The following is a 15,738-nucleotide window of genomic DNA, read 5'->3' on the forward strand; positions in this document are numbered from 1 at the left end:
GCCTCTAACTCCTTGGGGAACTGGAACATCAAAGGAAGTGGTACAAAGACCCAATAAATCACACTGCTGAATTGTGACAGAACTACATAACAGACAAGTGTCAACCAGAGAAATTCTGTCTCTGTGCATAACCCAAATCAACACTTTCTTAATGATTTTCAAACAAAGGCCACATTCACTGTCCTTGGTACATACACAATTTACTTTCCATAAATTGACCTTTTAAAGGGAGAGATTAGATATTCACGACTTCATGGGCCTCCTCCCCTCTCGGAAGTCTGAAACATCTTTCCATTTTACAAGGTTCCCGTTTCCTCAGGATCATCACATGGGCATGGGAGAACCACCGCGGAACCACCCGTCCTCAGTCCGGACCCGGCCGGGTTATGAGCTCTCAGTCCTTTACAAATCCCAGATGTATAAAGCACAAGCATCCAAGACTAGCAAGGCAGAACATGTTGCAGTTGTCAGCACGACTAGTGAGCCTGTCAGCTTGGCAGAGAAGTCATGCGAAGATGACACCCCCCTCCCCATCCAGTCAGTCACCGCATGCACTTCCCACGGCAAAAGCTTGTGTGGCCAAGCGCGGGCTGTGCTCACAGGTACCTCACACCCACGGGGCTTTGGTGGTAAAGGATCCTACAGCACTGAAACTAATTTTGTACATTACATATTCTGGAACCATCTCACTAACCACTTAAAAGCACAACGTGGTGCGACGCAGTCACAGGCTGGCATCTGTGTCACACGACAGGTTCAAGATCAGAAACAACCAATACCACTTCTAACTTGAACCACACTAAAGGGTTTCGAGGCCACGAAGTAGTTCCATTTGAATTTGGGGCAGCACTCCAGTGTCATTTCTGAGACTCTAAACAAGCCACTGCATGTCATGTGTTTAGCAGAGTGCTTGGCACATGCCTGCATGTAGCAGACACTTACTGAATGGCATGAATAATTCCTCTAGAGCCCAGCATGTTGGGTATCCCACCTCTCCAGACTCTCCCTCTCTTATGCCACTTCTCACTCTACTGTCATCGTGTAATTCTCTGACTCCTACAGTATGTGCACTCACCTGCGTGCTGGGAATCCCATCTGAGTTCTTGTAGCTCCTGCCACATACAGAAGTAGGCTTGTTTCGAATATCTGCTGGATGAACGTCCCTTGGTGCCTGGCTTCTATCCACTTATAAGGAGTTGGCACCCCCAGTTCTTCCATCAGATCTGGGCTATAAGTGAGGTGTTATTTAATAAACGCATGGAGATACCCAGCGTTATACCAAGTCAGCCCTCACGCTGCAGTGGAGAGTCCACCAGGGAGAGGCATTCTGGATACAGACCTTTTAAAGAAAATACTGCCCCAGTGCCTCAATTTGCATCCAGGGTCACTGTCGGCAGAGAGCTGGCTGAGCTTTGCTGCTGAGATGACAGCAGGAGCGAGTGTGATGTAACCTGAGGTCACTGGGCCCTGCCGACTGAGGAACTCATGAGTAGAAGCCCGTGGAAGCACAGGAGAGACACCCAGGAAGCTCAAGGTCCCGTCTGCCAGGTCAGAGGATGTTTATAAAGTACTCTGTACTCTTTGGGGTAAAGGAATTATCAAATAATAAAGCTGGCTCAAATGAACTTCTATTCATGGAGCACACTGCTACTTTCAATGGAAGCAAAGCTTTGTGAATTAACTGAAGTGTCTCTCACATCAGCCAAGACTGTGAGTTTATCTGCATAAAATAACAACAGTAATGACAATAAACATAATCAATGGCAGCAGCTATCACACCTCCAGGACATAAAGTACGTGTTGGGGGCTTTTCTAGGCACTTGTAGAAAGTATTCAATTCTCACAAACCCTCTGTGGTAGGCACTGCTATCCTCAGTCCAGCCATGAGGTAACTAAGCACCAGGAGGCTCACGACTTGTCCAAGACGACACAACCTGAAGTGGTGGAGCCAGGGCTGGGACAGACTCCAGCATCCACCTCATAGCCACCCCACCATAGTGCTTCTAAGCGCTCTCCAGTGAGCACAGTTCAGGAGGACAGACCTCTGGAGGAGGGGCAGAGCAGTCTTCCTTCCAGTCAGTCTGACTACAAGCTTCTAAGCTAGGCCTACAAATGAGTTAAAGGAATGGTAGGTTTTATGATACTTGAAACAGAGTCACCTCTTCAAAGAAATCCTGAAGGATAAAACATGCTTGCAGATACCAGTTAGAGCGACTACCTCTGCAAAACACCTTTGGAAGTAGCTAGAAAACAGTTCAAAATGAAATTAAAATTCGGACTAAAAAAAGTAAGTAATCCCATCCAAATTACAGAAGATTAGTGTTGGTCTAGCACTAATAACATTCAAAATTAATGAAGCATAGCCAAGGGTCAAAAATAGTTTTAAGATACAAAGGCTTAAATGAAACACAAACTGTGTGGAGCTTCTGGTGAATTTTAGACTAGACAAGACTCAGCAGGTACCAAAGAATCAGGGAGCTTTCTTAACTGCATATGCTGGGTGCCTGAGCATCTGTTATCACTGTCCTTGGTCCAAATGTCACTACCCCCTGGGGATGATCAGCTCTACGGGTCACCCATGGCCATGCTTGTTTGCCTCTCCAACTCTCCTCCCCCATGTCCTCCTAGCAGCTCCCAGAAAGTCAGTAGTCAAGAGCAAGTGGGCCTGCAGGTTTGGACACACACAGATATGCCGATATGTGCATTTCCCGAGGACTCTCTTCTGTGCTGAAAAGCAAACACACAAGAGTGTGGTGGTTCTCATTCTGTGCTGTCTGCTTCCATTTCTATCAGTAACAGATGAGTTGAAAGTTGAACACAGACCTATAATTCTTGCGTATCCTCATTAAGGGAGGAGCAATGCTGTATCCATTTAAAGTCAACACAACTTTCAGCATAAATTTGTAATATGCAAATAACTCCAACATTAATTGAAAATAAATACCAATAACACTTCAGACTATTTAAAAGCCAAGCTGGTTGTAGTGGTGACATCAAGTTCTAAAGCTCTTCCTTGACATGTCTCTTTTATTCTAAAGTACCGGATATCTCACTTTAGGGGGGAAAAACCTCATTCAATTATAGAAATCTATCATTTTTAACATGTTTTTCCTCTTCTCTATAAATAACATGCTTCTTGATTCTTATACTGGAATTAGAGCAAGGGATTTAGATATAAACAAAATTAAACTATTAATCACACATCTGAATGTCTCTCCAGAATTTAATCATGACCCACCCACTCGTTTAGCAAACACGAAGGCATTATGCGCCAGGCTTGGAATACAATACCTAATGAGACAGTCAAGGTCCCTGCCCTCGTGGTGTTTACATGCTAGAGAGGAGGCAGGCACTAGACCAAAAACCAAAACCTGAATGGGGTGAGATCACAGGAGGACAGCGCACTGGACAACGATAATTGGAGAAGGTCTCTGAGGCGGTAACACTGAGCTAAGACCCACAACAGGGAAAAACTGGTCATCTGGTGAGCTGGGGAAGACGGCTGCAGGCAGCAGAGCAAGCTGTGCAAAAGCCTTGAGACTAGAAGAAATGACGAGGGAAAATCTCTGTGGCTGGAGTAGAACGTGTGAAGGAAATGGCATGAAGTGAGGCAGAGGTAGGTTGAGGCCAGACCTTTTAGAGATTTTAGGCAATAGGAAGGAGTCTATATTGTATTCTAATACAATGAGAACCCACTGAAAGAGGTGAAGTAGACAAACTCAGAGGGTCTGTTTGGCAGCTGTCTGGAGGGTGGGTTGGAGGGAGGCAAGAGTGGGAATGGAGACCAGTCAGGAGTCAATGATGGCAAGAGTAAGGTGGAACAGGACAGCCCTGGGGTCAAATTCCAACTCTGCCATTTCATAAGCTGTGTAACTTTGGGCAATATATAACCTTCGTAATAGGTAAACTTGGACAGGTCGCGTGTGAGGATGACAGGAGGGGACGTTCATCATGTACCTCATCCAGGCCCTGGCACAATACGCTCAGCACACCTGAGAGGCACAGGTGCTGCCCACACAGCATGGGGCTCGGGCAGGCCGTGGGGCACCAGGCTCCTCTGTCGGGCACGTGCCTGTACTTCTCTTTGCCTCGGTTTCCTCGTCCATAAAATAAGAAGGAGATAAAACAATTTCCAAATATGTCAAATGACAGCACAGGACAGAGACTAAGTTCTCGGACCCTGAAGTCAAAAAGTCCAGGTTTACTGCCATTCCTGCTGCTCACCAGCTCGTAGCCTTGGCCAGTTACAAACCTTTTTTCCCTCAACTTCCTGTTCTATAAAATGGGGATAACAACAGTATACGTCTCATAGAGTGGTCATGAAGTTTAAACAAAACCACAGTACCTGGCATGAAAGAGGTATGCAATGAATGTCAGGTATTTTTGTAAAACGCACAGATCTGTTTTATTGTTTTTGTTATAGTTATTTACACTGAGGTCAACAAAGCTGAGCTTTGAATATTGGGTGTCACAGAAAAAGCTAGATTAATCTACGTCAATAAAAAACCCCTCTATTCAGTTATCAACACCAATTAGTTCTGCCGCCATACCACCCAAGGATATGTGGCCTGTTTAATGTATCTTTCAAGTCACTGTTTCCCAACCAGCATCTGATGCTACATGTAGATTTTGTTAAAGAGGACCACTTCTTAGCATTTCTTCATTCTTTCTTTGCCAATTTTCAACTAAGGGATGAAAAGTAAAGGCAATCACCAACGAGGGTGAAAGGGCAGAGATGGTGGGTGTGTATACATGGATCTGTTTACTCAGGAAGCATCAATTAAGTGCCCATGACATGAAAGGCCTATCTCGCAGTAGTCCTGATCTTGGGTCAATGGAGAGAAATAAACACCTGATCACAACTGTTAAAATAGCTATAATGTTAAATGACAGGATAGGATGAAACAATAAAAGGGGGCCTTATTTGAATTGGGATCATGAAAGACTTCCCTGGAATAAATAACATTGAAATCAAACTGGAAGGAGTAGGGAGGGCGAGTGTGATAGGGGAGGGGAACGCCACGCAGAGGAACACCATGTGCAAGTCTGGGGGTGGAGGGAGCTCGCGGTGCGAGTGGAAGCAGAGGGAGGCCAGTGCGCTGGAAGGGAAATTAGAAGGCCGACTGACACCGGGTGGGATGGGCGGATGGAGAGAGTGGAGAAGGCCTAGGAAGACGCCCCTCACCTCCCTTCCCACCCTTCAAGCCAGCACTTACTAGACACTCTCTCTGTGCCAGGGACAACTGAAAAAGAGGGAAATCAGATGTCGTCTGCCCTCAAGGAGCTCACAATCAAGTACAGGTGGCAGATCCAGCAGGGGGATGTCACAAGCTCCAGGGGGCACTGAGGAGAGGTTTCCTGAGAGTGAGGCCAGGGCTCCTTCCCCCAGGGAAGCCCAGTGCCTCTCCTCAAGCCTAGTGTGCAGTGCCCACCCCATCATCAGTCTGCAGGCTCCACGAGAGCACAGGCGTGTCTCCTCCTTGGTTATCACTGTATCCTCAGTAGCCAGAACAGTGCCCAGCACACAACACCCCAGACACTCAAGAAATATGTGCTGAATGGATGAATTAAAGTAATGATAAAGACACTAGTGAACTGAATCCCGCAAGATAAGAACAGGATAATGTACGAAAGGTTGTTTAACATTTGAAATTTGCTCTACTTGACATCGAGATGATACCATCATAGTAATTAAGATACTATACTATCAGTCAGGGAGAGAGAAAGAGATCGACATTTTGAACAGAGTATACAGTTAGAAACAGAATCATGCCTATAGGACAATGATTTATGACAAGGTGGCCCTGCAGAGCCATGGCTGAAAGGAAGGTTTTCTCAATACTGAGTCAACTACATAACCACAGGAGGAAACAGGCCCCTACTGTACACTACAAATAAGAATTAACTTCTGACAGATTATAGATCTAAAAGGGAAAGGCAAAACTATAAAGCTTTTAGAGCAAAATACAGAAGAATATTCTTACGGCATCTGGGTTTTCAATAAGACACAAAACTCACTAACTGTAGAGGGAATAAAAAATTCATCAAAACACCAAAGAAGTCAGAACAGAGGTTAGCTCTGGGGATCGGTCCTGGGTGAGAAGGGGCACAAAGAAGACTTCTAAGGGATAGGAATGTTCTATATTTTCATCTGGGTGATGGTTACATGGGTGTATACATGTGCTGAGATATTCATTTATAAGTTTTGCATTTTACTATATGTACGTTACATCTCAATAATGAAAAGATACCATAAAGAAAATAAAAGCAAAAAACCAAAATAAAACAAGCCATAGGATGGGAGAGACTACTTCAATACACATAAAGAAATAATTTATACCCCGAATATAGAAAAAATTCCTACAAGTCAAGTAAAAGAAAGACAGAAAATACAAACAGAAGCAAAAAAATTTGAACAGCTGCTTCATGACGCAGGAAATTCAAATGGTCAATTAGCTTATTACTAATTAGAGAAATTAAAAAATATGACGACAACACATTTTATTCATCAGAATGGCAAAACTTTAAAAGTCTGACTGCATATAGTGTTGGCAAGAACTAGAGCAAACGGAACTCTCATATACAGATGATGGGAGTTCCAACTGGTACAACCAATTCTGAAAAGAGTTTGGCATCATCTAGAATAAAGCTGAAGATACACAAGCCACACTTCAGAAATTCCATACCTAGAAAAAAACTCATGCTGACGTGCCAGGATACATGAACTATACAAAAATGTTAACAGCAGCATTAACTAACTGTAAGCCCCAAAGTGGAAATAAGCCAAATGTCCACCAACAGCTGAATGAATGAATAAATGTTAATTCTTCTTACAATGGAATACTATACAGTAAACTACATACAACAACGTGGGTGAATCTCACAATCATGATTTTGAACGACAGATGATAAAACAATGCAAGCCATGATTCCATTTATACGAAGTTCAAAAATGGCCAATGCAAAGCAGTGTGTGTAGGAACCATGCACAGGTGCTAACCTGCGAGGGGCAGGGACGAGTTCTGATGGGGAGGGCTCAGCGAAGTCTCCAAGTGTCTTCTGTCTTGACCTGGGTGTTCCTTACACGTATGTCTGCTTTATAATTAGCTGTAAGCAGTACATATATACTCTTTCCAATTTTTGGTATGCATGTTACATTTCAAAATAAACACAGTTTTGAAAAATTAGGATGATGAATAACTGAGATGTGAAGTGTGGGTTAGTTTGCCAAATGCAGGTCACGTGTTTTGTCCACTAGACAGTGCTACGAAATACTGTCCCCTAACACCCCAAACCGCTTCCAAATTCTGTGGAGTCCACCGTTCTGGCGACTCACAAACCTTGCCCAGGATGTGCAGCCCACTGCCAGCACAGGTGCCCACCTGCCTGCCTGCGTGTCAGAAACGCGGTGGGAGGAGGCTGGGGACTTCCACTATCATTTTTTTCTTGAAAACCCAGTAGGATTTCCTGGTGCTTCCTAACTATGCCCGGAGCAAACATGTGAAGAACAGCTGTGCTAGTTTCTGAAAGCGCTTTAGGAGAGAAAGGCAGAAGTAGTAGTTGTGATTCTGACATATTTTGGTTTCTCTCAAAAATTGAGAAAATGTTTTGACTTTTTATAGGCTTTTCCTATCCGTAACCAGAAAGTGCAGATCTGCATTTGACAAAGTCATCATTCTGTGAGCTTCTACGAGAATGAAAATTAGGCCATTAACCAAAGATGAAGACAAGCCTCTCTGGTGAAGGCAGGCTCATCACAGGCCGTGACAGACACCAAGTGCAGGCGTGGGTCCTGCAACACTGCAATCCACCTCCTAAGTTTTGCTTTTGCCTGGCTTCTGTCCATCAACGAGGCTTTTTCACAGCACGGGCCTGTTTTCAGCTGCACTCAGTTAACCCTGAAGAAAAGGTCTCTCCATTCCTCAGTCAGCTTTCCCGGTAGCTCACAGAAACCGAATGCCATTGCTGGGATGGGAGCAGCGGGTTTCTCGGGATGGCCAGGGCTCACAAGCCACAAGGGCAATGCCTGCTGCCTGGGGTCACAAGTGCTTCGTCTCTATCTCGGAGAAGTGTTCAGACCAGAGAGCGGTGAGAGTGGAAAAGGCAAGTAATCTGAAAGCCTTGTTTTTGTATTTTCTGGATTTGTGACCACTATCCAAGTGAAGGGATGATGTGGGTCCACAAAACCACGAGGATAAGAAAGCCCAAAGCAGCCGGAGGCTTCTCTTCCCTCTCGCCACTGCGTCCATCTCACTCTAGCGAAGCAGTTGACTCCAGGCCGCAGGCAGGCCCCCGCATTTCCTCCAAGTTCCTCAGAATCCAAGTGGTTGTGAGAAGACAGACGAAGGCGGGAGCTGTGCAGGGCAGAGCTGGAGCCCCAGTGGAGCCCCCACCCGCCCCCGGCCGCCCTCTTCCACCTCAGCCCTTAGCACCCCATCTTGCAAGTGGTATCTACACAGGTGTTTTCCGACTAGCCTGTGAGCAGGGGTTTCGTCTGCCTTCACTCGGTGGCCCCAGGGCTCAGCACTCGGGCTTCTTTCACTTATTCAACAGGTACTTCATGAGTGCCTGCTCACTGAGCCCGTTCCTTCATAGATTCAAACACTCAATACGGTGGGGTTTTTTTCTTTTGAAAAATCTGTTGGTTCTAGAAAAGTAAGTGGTATAGAGAATACAACACTTCCTGCTTAGAATCATGATCTCAAAACAAAACAGCCAGGGAGTTACTATTTAACAGTGCTGAAACGGTTGTGGCACACCAATGTTTTGACTAGACCCTTCTGTCACTGCTAAATTTGACTAAGGTCATCTTAGGCAAAAATACTGACATTAGTCAGGGTTACCTGGAACATGCTTCCCTGTGCCAAACTGTGGCAACCCAAGCTCTCCAGTGCCTTACAAAACACATGCTCTGTGTGGCAACAGTGTTTAAGTACGGCCATTTTAAAAAGTTACTTATTAACATCTGAAACATATCAAAAAGTCACTGCTCTTTTTAATAAAGAAAGTGAATACTAAAAGAAAAACTGGCAAATAATTAACTTTGTAAGAAAACATATACATCTAAATAATAATAGCTACAGTAATAATAATAATACTTATTAAGCAGAGGCTGTGCCACGAACAGCTCTAGCACTTTCTACGCGGGCGATGACACTTCTAAGTTCCACAGCTCTCCTGAAGGCGAATCTTGCCCCTCGGGGACTGCTGTGCTCATGAACTGTGCAAAGACCCTACGTCAAAGATGATGTGCCGAGTGACGCAGCTTGGCAACGCCCTTGGGCGCCAGAGGTGTGGCATGATTATCAAGCCCTAAAAGGATCTCCTCGTGACGGCTAAGCTTTGTGCTGTGTGTGCTTTCACAAGCAGTCCAAACGCTCTGCGAAGAGATCGGCTCTCTGGAACTGGAGGACGGCCCCACAAGAGGCAGTGTTGGAAGGAAACTGTCATGCATGTGAATTTTAGGCTGATAGTTTACGGTCTAATCTATACATCGGATATAAAATTTCTGAAACAAAGAATTATAAAAGCTCTCTTTATACTATACTTTAGACTATAGAAAAACTGAAGAAGTGTGCAGAGTATCTATGACATAAACATACTGTTAGAGAAAACAATTTCAAAAAATAAGTATTTGGTACATTGAGATAAAGGAATATTATTCAACACTAAAAAAAACAAATGGGCTATTAAGCCGTTGAAAGACATGGAGGAAACGTAAAGGCATATTTAAAGAAGTGAAAGAAGACAATCTGAAAAGGGTACATACCGTATGATTCCAATTTTTTATGACATTCTGGAAAAGGCAAAAGTAGGGAGACAATAAAAAGGTCAGTGTCTGTGGGGGAGAGGGAGGAGGAGGCGGAGCACAGAGGGTTTCTGGGGCAGTGAAAATGGTCTGTACAGGATTCCAATGATGGATACGTGTCATTATACATTTGTCTCAACACACAGAATATGTAACAGCAAGAGTGAACTCAAACTACGGACTTTGGGTGACAACAACGTGTCAGTGTCGGTTCAACCTTGGTAAAAAAAAGTGTCCCATTCTAGTGAGTGATGCTGATAGTGGGGGAGGGTGTGCATGTGTGGGGGCAGGGAGTACATGGGAAATCTCTGTACTCTCCCCTCAATTTCGTTGTAAACCTAAAACTACTCTAAAAAAGTAGTCTTTAAAAAAAATAGTCTTTAAAAAAATTGCTTTTAAACCACAAAGAATGATATAACAATAAACAAATATTTTAGGTGGTTTCTTGTAGTTTCAAAATTAAAAATACTTTCTTAGGTCAGTAAACTTACAACTGCCAGGGAAGACTGCTGAGGTGAAATTATTTAGGCAAGCATTTCTAATCTGTTTTCCCAGCAACAGTCTTCCCCTAACATTCAGATTATGTGCCAGTTACACTCATGAGGCAGCATCCTTAAATTAATCAGCCGCAAGAAACAGATCCTTAAGAAAAAGAATTAATGGCAATAAATGTTTGCCTAAAGTTTTGTTTCTGGTTTCAAACGAATTTTACATAGTGGCACTTTAAACATTAATAGTAACCATGGAGAAGTAAAATTAAGAAAGCACTGTGTCATCTCAAAGCCAGGTGGCTAAAGTGAGAGGGAGTCCACGGAAGCAGCTTCCAAGGCCCCTTCTGCGCTGGCGCTGCCATGAGGGCACTCCTGCCCCGGTTCCTGCACAGGGTGAAGCGGCCACCTAGAGACCACATGGTTCACACTGGGCACCTCACCTTGCGGAAGGACAGACTCCCTTTTTCTGAGAAGGATTAGCCCTGAGCTAACTGCTGCTAATCCTTCTCTTTTCACTGAGGAAAACTGGCCCAGAGCTCATATACATGCCCATCTTCCTCTACTTTATATGTGGTATGCCTACCACAGCATGGCGTGCCAAGCGGTGCATGTCCACACCCAGGACCCGAACCGGCGAACCCCGGGCCACGGAGAAGTGGAACGTGCGAACTTAACCGCTGCGCCACCACCACGCCAGCCCCTCCCTTTTTCTAACTTAAGTGAGAACAAACCTCAAGCAACCTTGCTCTTAATGCAAGTAAAGAAGATAAAAGCAGAACCTGATTATTCTGCCCTCCAGGAGACAGGGAAATAGCTGAGCAAACCAGGCTCAGCAAGACAAAACCACAGGACAGACACAAGTGCAGGACTGTGAAGGCCCGAGGTGGGAGAGCAGGCACGCGCAGCAATGCTTGCCCCCCTCGAAGCGCACTTGAGAGGAAACCTACTCTGCACACCAGTCGTCACCATGCAGAAATCTTAGTGTGGCGACGAAACTTTTCATTTCTAGCCTCTATGATTTTAGAGATGTAAGAAAATGAGAAGCACATAACTAAAGCTAAGTAGACACAATCTGAAGGAGTACAACTTGAAGTATTTTAGTCTCATTTTAACATAATTTGACTATTTGCCAAAACACCTGAACAAGGAAAGAGTCCACTTTTGTGAAGGCCTCCATTCATTACATTACATCCAACTCCTCCAACTTTCGGCTTCCAGCCCTGTTGCTGGGACACCGTAAAAGCTATGAAACAGGTCTTCTTCCCTTTTCACTCTGAATGGGTCTCTTTAGATGACGACTTCCCTGCATCTGTGGCTGGTGGGGGGGGGGGGGAGAGCCTGCTTGGTGGCAGCATGTTACACTTACTGGCCTGGGAGCGGCACCGGTGCATTGCCCAATCCTTAGCCCCACTCTCAACTCACTTCACACAAGGTCCCAAGGAGGCCTCCACTAACCTGCGAAACTGCGGGTGCACACCTGTTTGCTTTGGATGGGGAGGGAGGTCTGGTTTGCTCATCTTCAATCACGTGAGGGGAGGGGTAAGAGAACCAAAGGCTTTAAAAACCCAATTAAATCACTGGGAAGCCAAACCAAAAGTTTATCTTTTCAAGCAAAACAGCATTAAGAGATTTTCTAGTTTTTAATTAATGTCAGCTCAACAACTGAACAAAGGATGCCTGAATGTTTACCGCCGTTTAATAACTAGTCCTTCCCTTCCAGAGGAGGAAAGACTGATTTTGGCAGGAAGATATTAAAAGCAGAAATGCATGATTTTGTGAACGTGGCATAAGCACTTCTCTGGTGTGGAAATTCACTGAAACCCTTTATAAACAACATCAAATCTAGCCAGCTGTGCCACTGTGAGACATTGAAGACAGTTCCCTGCACGGCCACCGTCTCACTGCCGCCTGGCAGCCCAGTCACACAAGCTGGATTCCCCACTGAGAAATGTCCAGAATGGAACGTGCTTCCATTTTATCCTAAAAATTCCTGCATTTCCCAAGATACGGCCCTATGGTCCAGAATTTCCAAAATGCACATGAGAATAGTAAAGACTCTGTGAAGATCTATAAGAAAGACACTTGCTTAACACAAGTCCTATATATATGCACGTACATATTATTCAGAAGCCCTCGCTCATATAACAGCTATTTAAGAGACTGCAGAAAACAATATGCTTTGGAACACATTTTGGTAACATTCTCTCGGGTCTATGGGGTCCAATGTGGGGTGTGCACTCCAGGTGCAGGAGCAAGATGACACAGATCTCGCCTAGGATAAACTTTTTGAGGGAAAGAGTTACATATCCAGGTATTTCCATGTGATATGTTCATGGAGTGGCAGAGCAACACAACTGAACCATAAAATGCCACGCTGAGGGACTCAGTGCAGAAAAGGGGGATCGTGGGAAAATTCCAAGAGAAGACGCACATGACTAAAGTCTCAGAGGAGGAAGGAGTGAGAAACGGGAGAGGTACCTGTTTTCCATGCAGGCTACCATCTCAGGGCTCAGGGACCTATCCTGACTGTTATCCAAGGTCAAACAGAGCAGTGAGTGGGTCCTATGTGCTAGATGCTCAACAGTATTAATTCAAAACTGTCTCTAATACAGCTGAACACATACATGTCCCCCAAGAGAGTACCTTTGAAAGAAATGCTGAGGGAGTGAGTGAGGCACCCACGTGGAAGTCTAGACACTTGAGTCAGGACCAAAGCCCACGCCTTGGAGTCAGACAAACCTGGGCTTGCACCCTGGCCCTGCCACTCACGAGCTGGGAGAACTTAGACCAGCTAAAGCCAGGAAACCAACTCTCTGAGCTTTCGTTTTCTTATCTGTAAAATGGAGATAGTTCTCAACAAAGAGGGATATTAAAAAAAATCTGTAAGATGATGTATGTAAAGGGGATAGCACAGGATTTGGCATATAGAAATAACAATAAATGATTCTAAAATTTTTTAACATGTGCAACAGAACACACATATCTCAAGTATACATCTTGATGGGTTTTCTCATGTGTAAACATCCACGTAACTCCACCCAGATCAAGACTTAAAACGTGCCCAGCACCTGCAAGGCCCCTGTGCTCCCCTTCCCTATGCATATTCACCCTCCTAACCCCAAGGTAACCACTATTCTGACTTCTATCACCATAGACTCATCTTGCCTGCTCTTGAACTACATGTAAATAGAATCATATAGTATATACTCTTCGAATCTGGCTTCTTTAGCTCAGTATTATGTTAGTGAGATTGATCCATTTGTTACACAAAGCAGTTCATTCTTCTTTACTGCTGTATAGTATTCCACAGTATGAACATACCACGGTTTATTTATCTATTTTACTACTGATGAATATTTGGGATGTTTCCATGTTGGGGCTATCATAAATAACACTACCACGAACGCTCTTGCACACGTCTTCTGATAGACATGTATGCATTTCTCTTGGGGATACACCTAGGAGTAGAGCTGCTAACTCACAGTGTAGGTGTATGTTTGGTGTCAGCAGACACTGCCAGAAAGTTTTCCAAAGAGAGTATTCCAATTTGTATCTCCACCAGCAATGGAGATTCAGCAATGATTCAGCAATGGAGCAATGGAGATTCAGCAATGGAGTTCACGTTGCTCCATGTCCTTGCCATAACTTGGTAGCCATTCTGGTGGGTTACTTACTGTGGGTTAAATTTGCATTTCCCTGATGACTGATAATGTTGAGCTCTTTCCATATGTTTATTGCCCATTTGGATTTCCTCTTCTGTGAAGTTCTATGAGTGTCCTAGCCATTTTTAAAAACCAAATTATCGGTTCCTTGTTTTGTAGCAGTCATTTACACACAATGGATATAAATGTAATACGAAGACATGAAATGCAAACATGTTTTCAAAGTCTTTCTCTTACAGTTAGCACTTTTTGGTTACAATTTTTATGTCTTGTTTTAGAAATCTTTGCCTAACCCAAGATAATAACCATATTCTCCTATGATTCCTTCTAGAAGCTCTTTTGTTTCATCTTTCCCATTGAGGTCTATGATTCATCTTGAATTAATGTTTGTGAATGGTGTGAAGCAGGGGTGGTGGGTTATTTTTTCCCATTATGGACAGTGAATTGGTCTAGCAACATTTATGGGAAAGACCATCCTTTTCTCGCTGAACTGCAGTGGGCCCTGTCTTGTGCATGTGTGAATCTGTTCCCGGATTCTCTGTTCTGTTCTGTGATATTACTATCATTATTATTTGGGTTTTACCACTGATTCACAGTATAATCATAGATGAAGATTCACCTTTCTCATAGCGATCCATTAACAGCTGTAGTAGGACATTTGTACAAGAACATCTACTTGTTGAGAAACTACATGCTGGGTACTTTACAAACAGGACATCTCACATCCACCATAACTCTGTGGGGGCAGGTCCCATTTTATAGACAAGAAGCTAAAGCTCAGAGGTTAAGTGAAGTGTTTACAAGGTAAGAAGAGGCAGAACTGGGTCTGTCTGGCCCCAGAGCTGATGTTCTTGCCACTATGCCATGCTTCCTCAACATACAATCACTCGGGAAAATACTGTTTGGTTATTATTCCTATAAACTGTTACATTTCTGAATGTAAGTGAAACTTACAAATGAGGTCATTCAATTAAAAAAAAAAGAAAGAAAAGAAAAGACAGAAAAGAAGGAAGAGAAAAAGAAAGAAAGAACAAGAGAAAAAAATCCTCTTTGGTCTCTCACTCTCTCCATGTCCCCTCCCCCTCCAATGAAAACAATATAAAAAAAAAGCCCACATCAAGGACAACTGATCAAAACATAGATCAAAAAAGAATAAAAGAAAAACATTTCAAATAAAGTTCAGCTGTTTCTATTTGGAAACAACAACAACAAAAATCCCACTTGCCACAATAAACTGACAAATAAGAAATGGACTCTGTGGTAGCGGAGCTGGAATTTTCCGATGGCATCTGCTACTATGTCATTACTGTGGGTGATCCACAAGTGAGCGGGGTGAGTGAACAGCTGGGCGCTGGCTGGGCTTGTGTCCCTTAAGCAGCAGCAGCCAAGGGCAGTCCTTCCAAGTTAAGCACCCCTTTGAGATGTTGTCTTTTCCCTGGAACTGGAAATCCCTGTTGGCCTCTATCAGCTCCCTCCAAGAAATGGGACAGTAAGCCTACCAGCCTCCTTCCTGGCCTGCAGGAGTTTTCAGCTCCCGTTTGCTCTGACATGCCAGCCTGAAGTTCCTAATCCCGAAGGGTGGCCGCGAAAGTGGAAGTCTTTCACAGGGTCCTAACCACAGATTGCCCTTTGGCTCCCTGCTACCCAAATAGATCACAAGTCCATCCCAATTCAGAGTGATCAGAGAAAGGAAGTATGCTTATTAACTCATATTTAACACCAGCACCAATTCCCAGTCTAAGTAGATTCAAAATATCTACTGCTTTTTAACATAACA

At 44.1% G+C, this 15,738-nt stretch overlaps 1 protein-coding gene across 2 annotated transcripts in view; it reads right to left on the reverse strand.

Moving 5' to 3' along the window:
* ATXN10 (ataxin 10) overlaps positions 1-15,738 on the reverse strand; it is a 190,076-nt gene that overhangs the window by 9,686 nt on the left and 164,652 nt on the right. The window contains exons 11-12 of one of the 2 annotated variants that reach the window (XR_011502527.1): positions 1,340-1,572; positions 1,076-1,228 (exon numbers count right to left, since the gene is read on the reverse strand). The exons of the other annotated variant lie outside the window; for it this stretch is intronic. The gene's annotated coding sequence lies outside the window, so the exon portion shown is untranslated. The remainder of the gene's footprint in view (positions 1-1,075; positions 1,229-1,339; positions 1,573-15,738) is intronic. 2 annotated transcript variants of the gene reach the window in all.

Source organism: Equus asinus, chromosome 4, assembly GCF_041296235.1.
Source record: "Equus asinus isolate D_3611 breed Donkey chromosome 4, EquAss-T2T_v2, whole genome shotgun sequence".
NCBI lineage: Eukaryota > Metazoa > Chordata > Mammalia > Perissodactyla > Equidae > Equus > Equus asinus.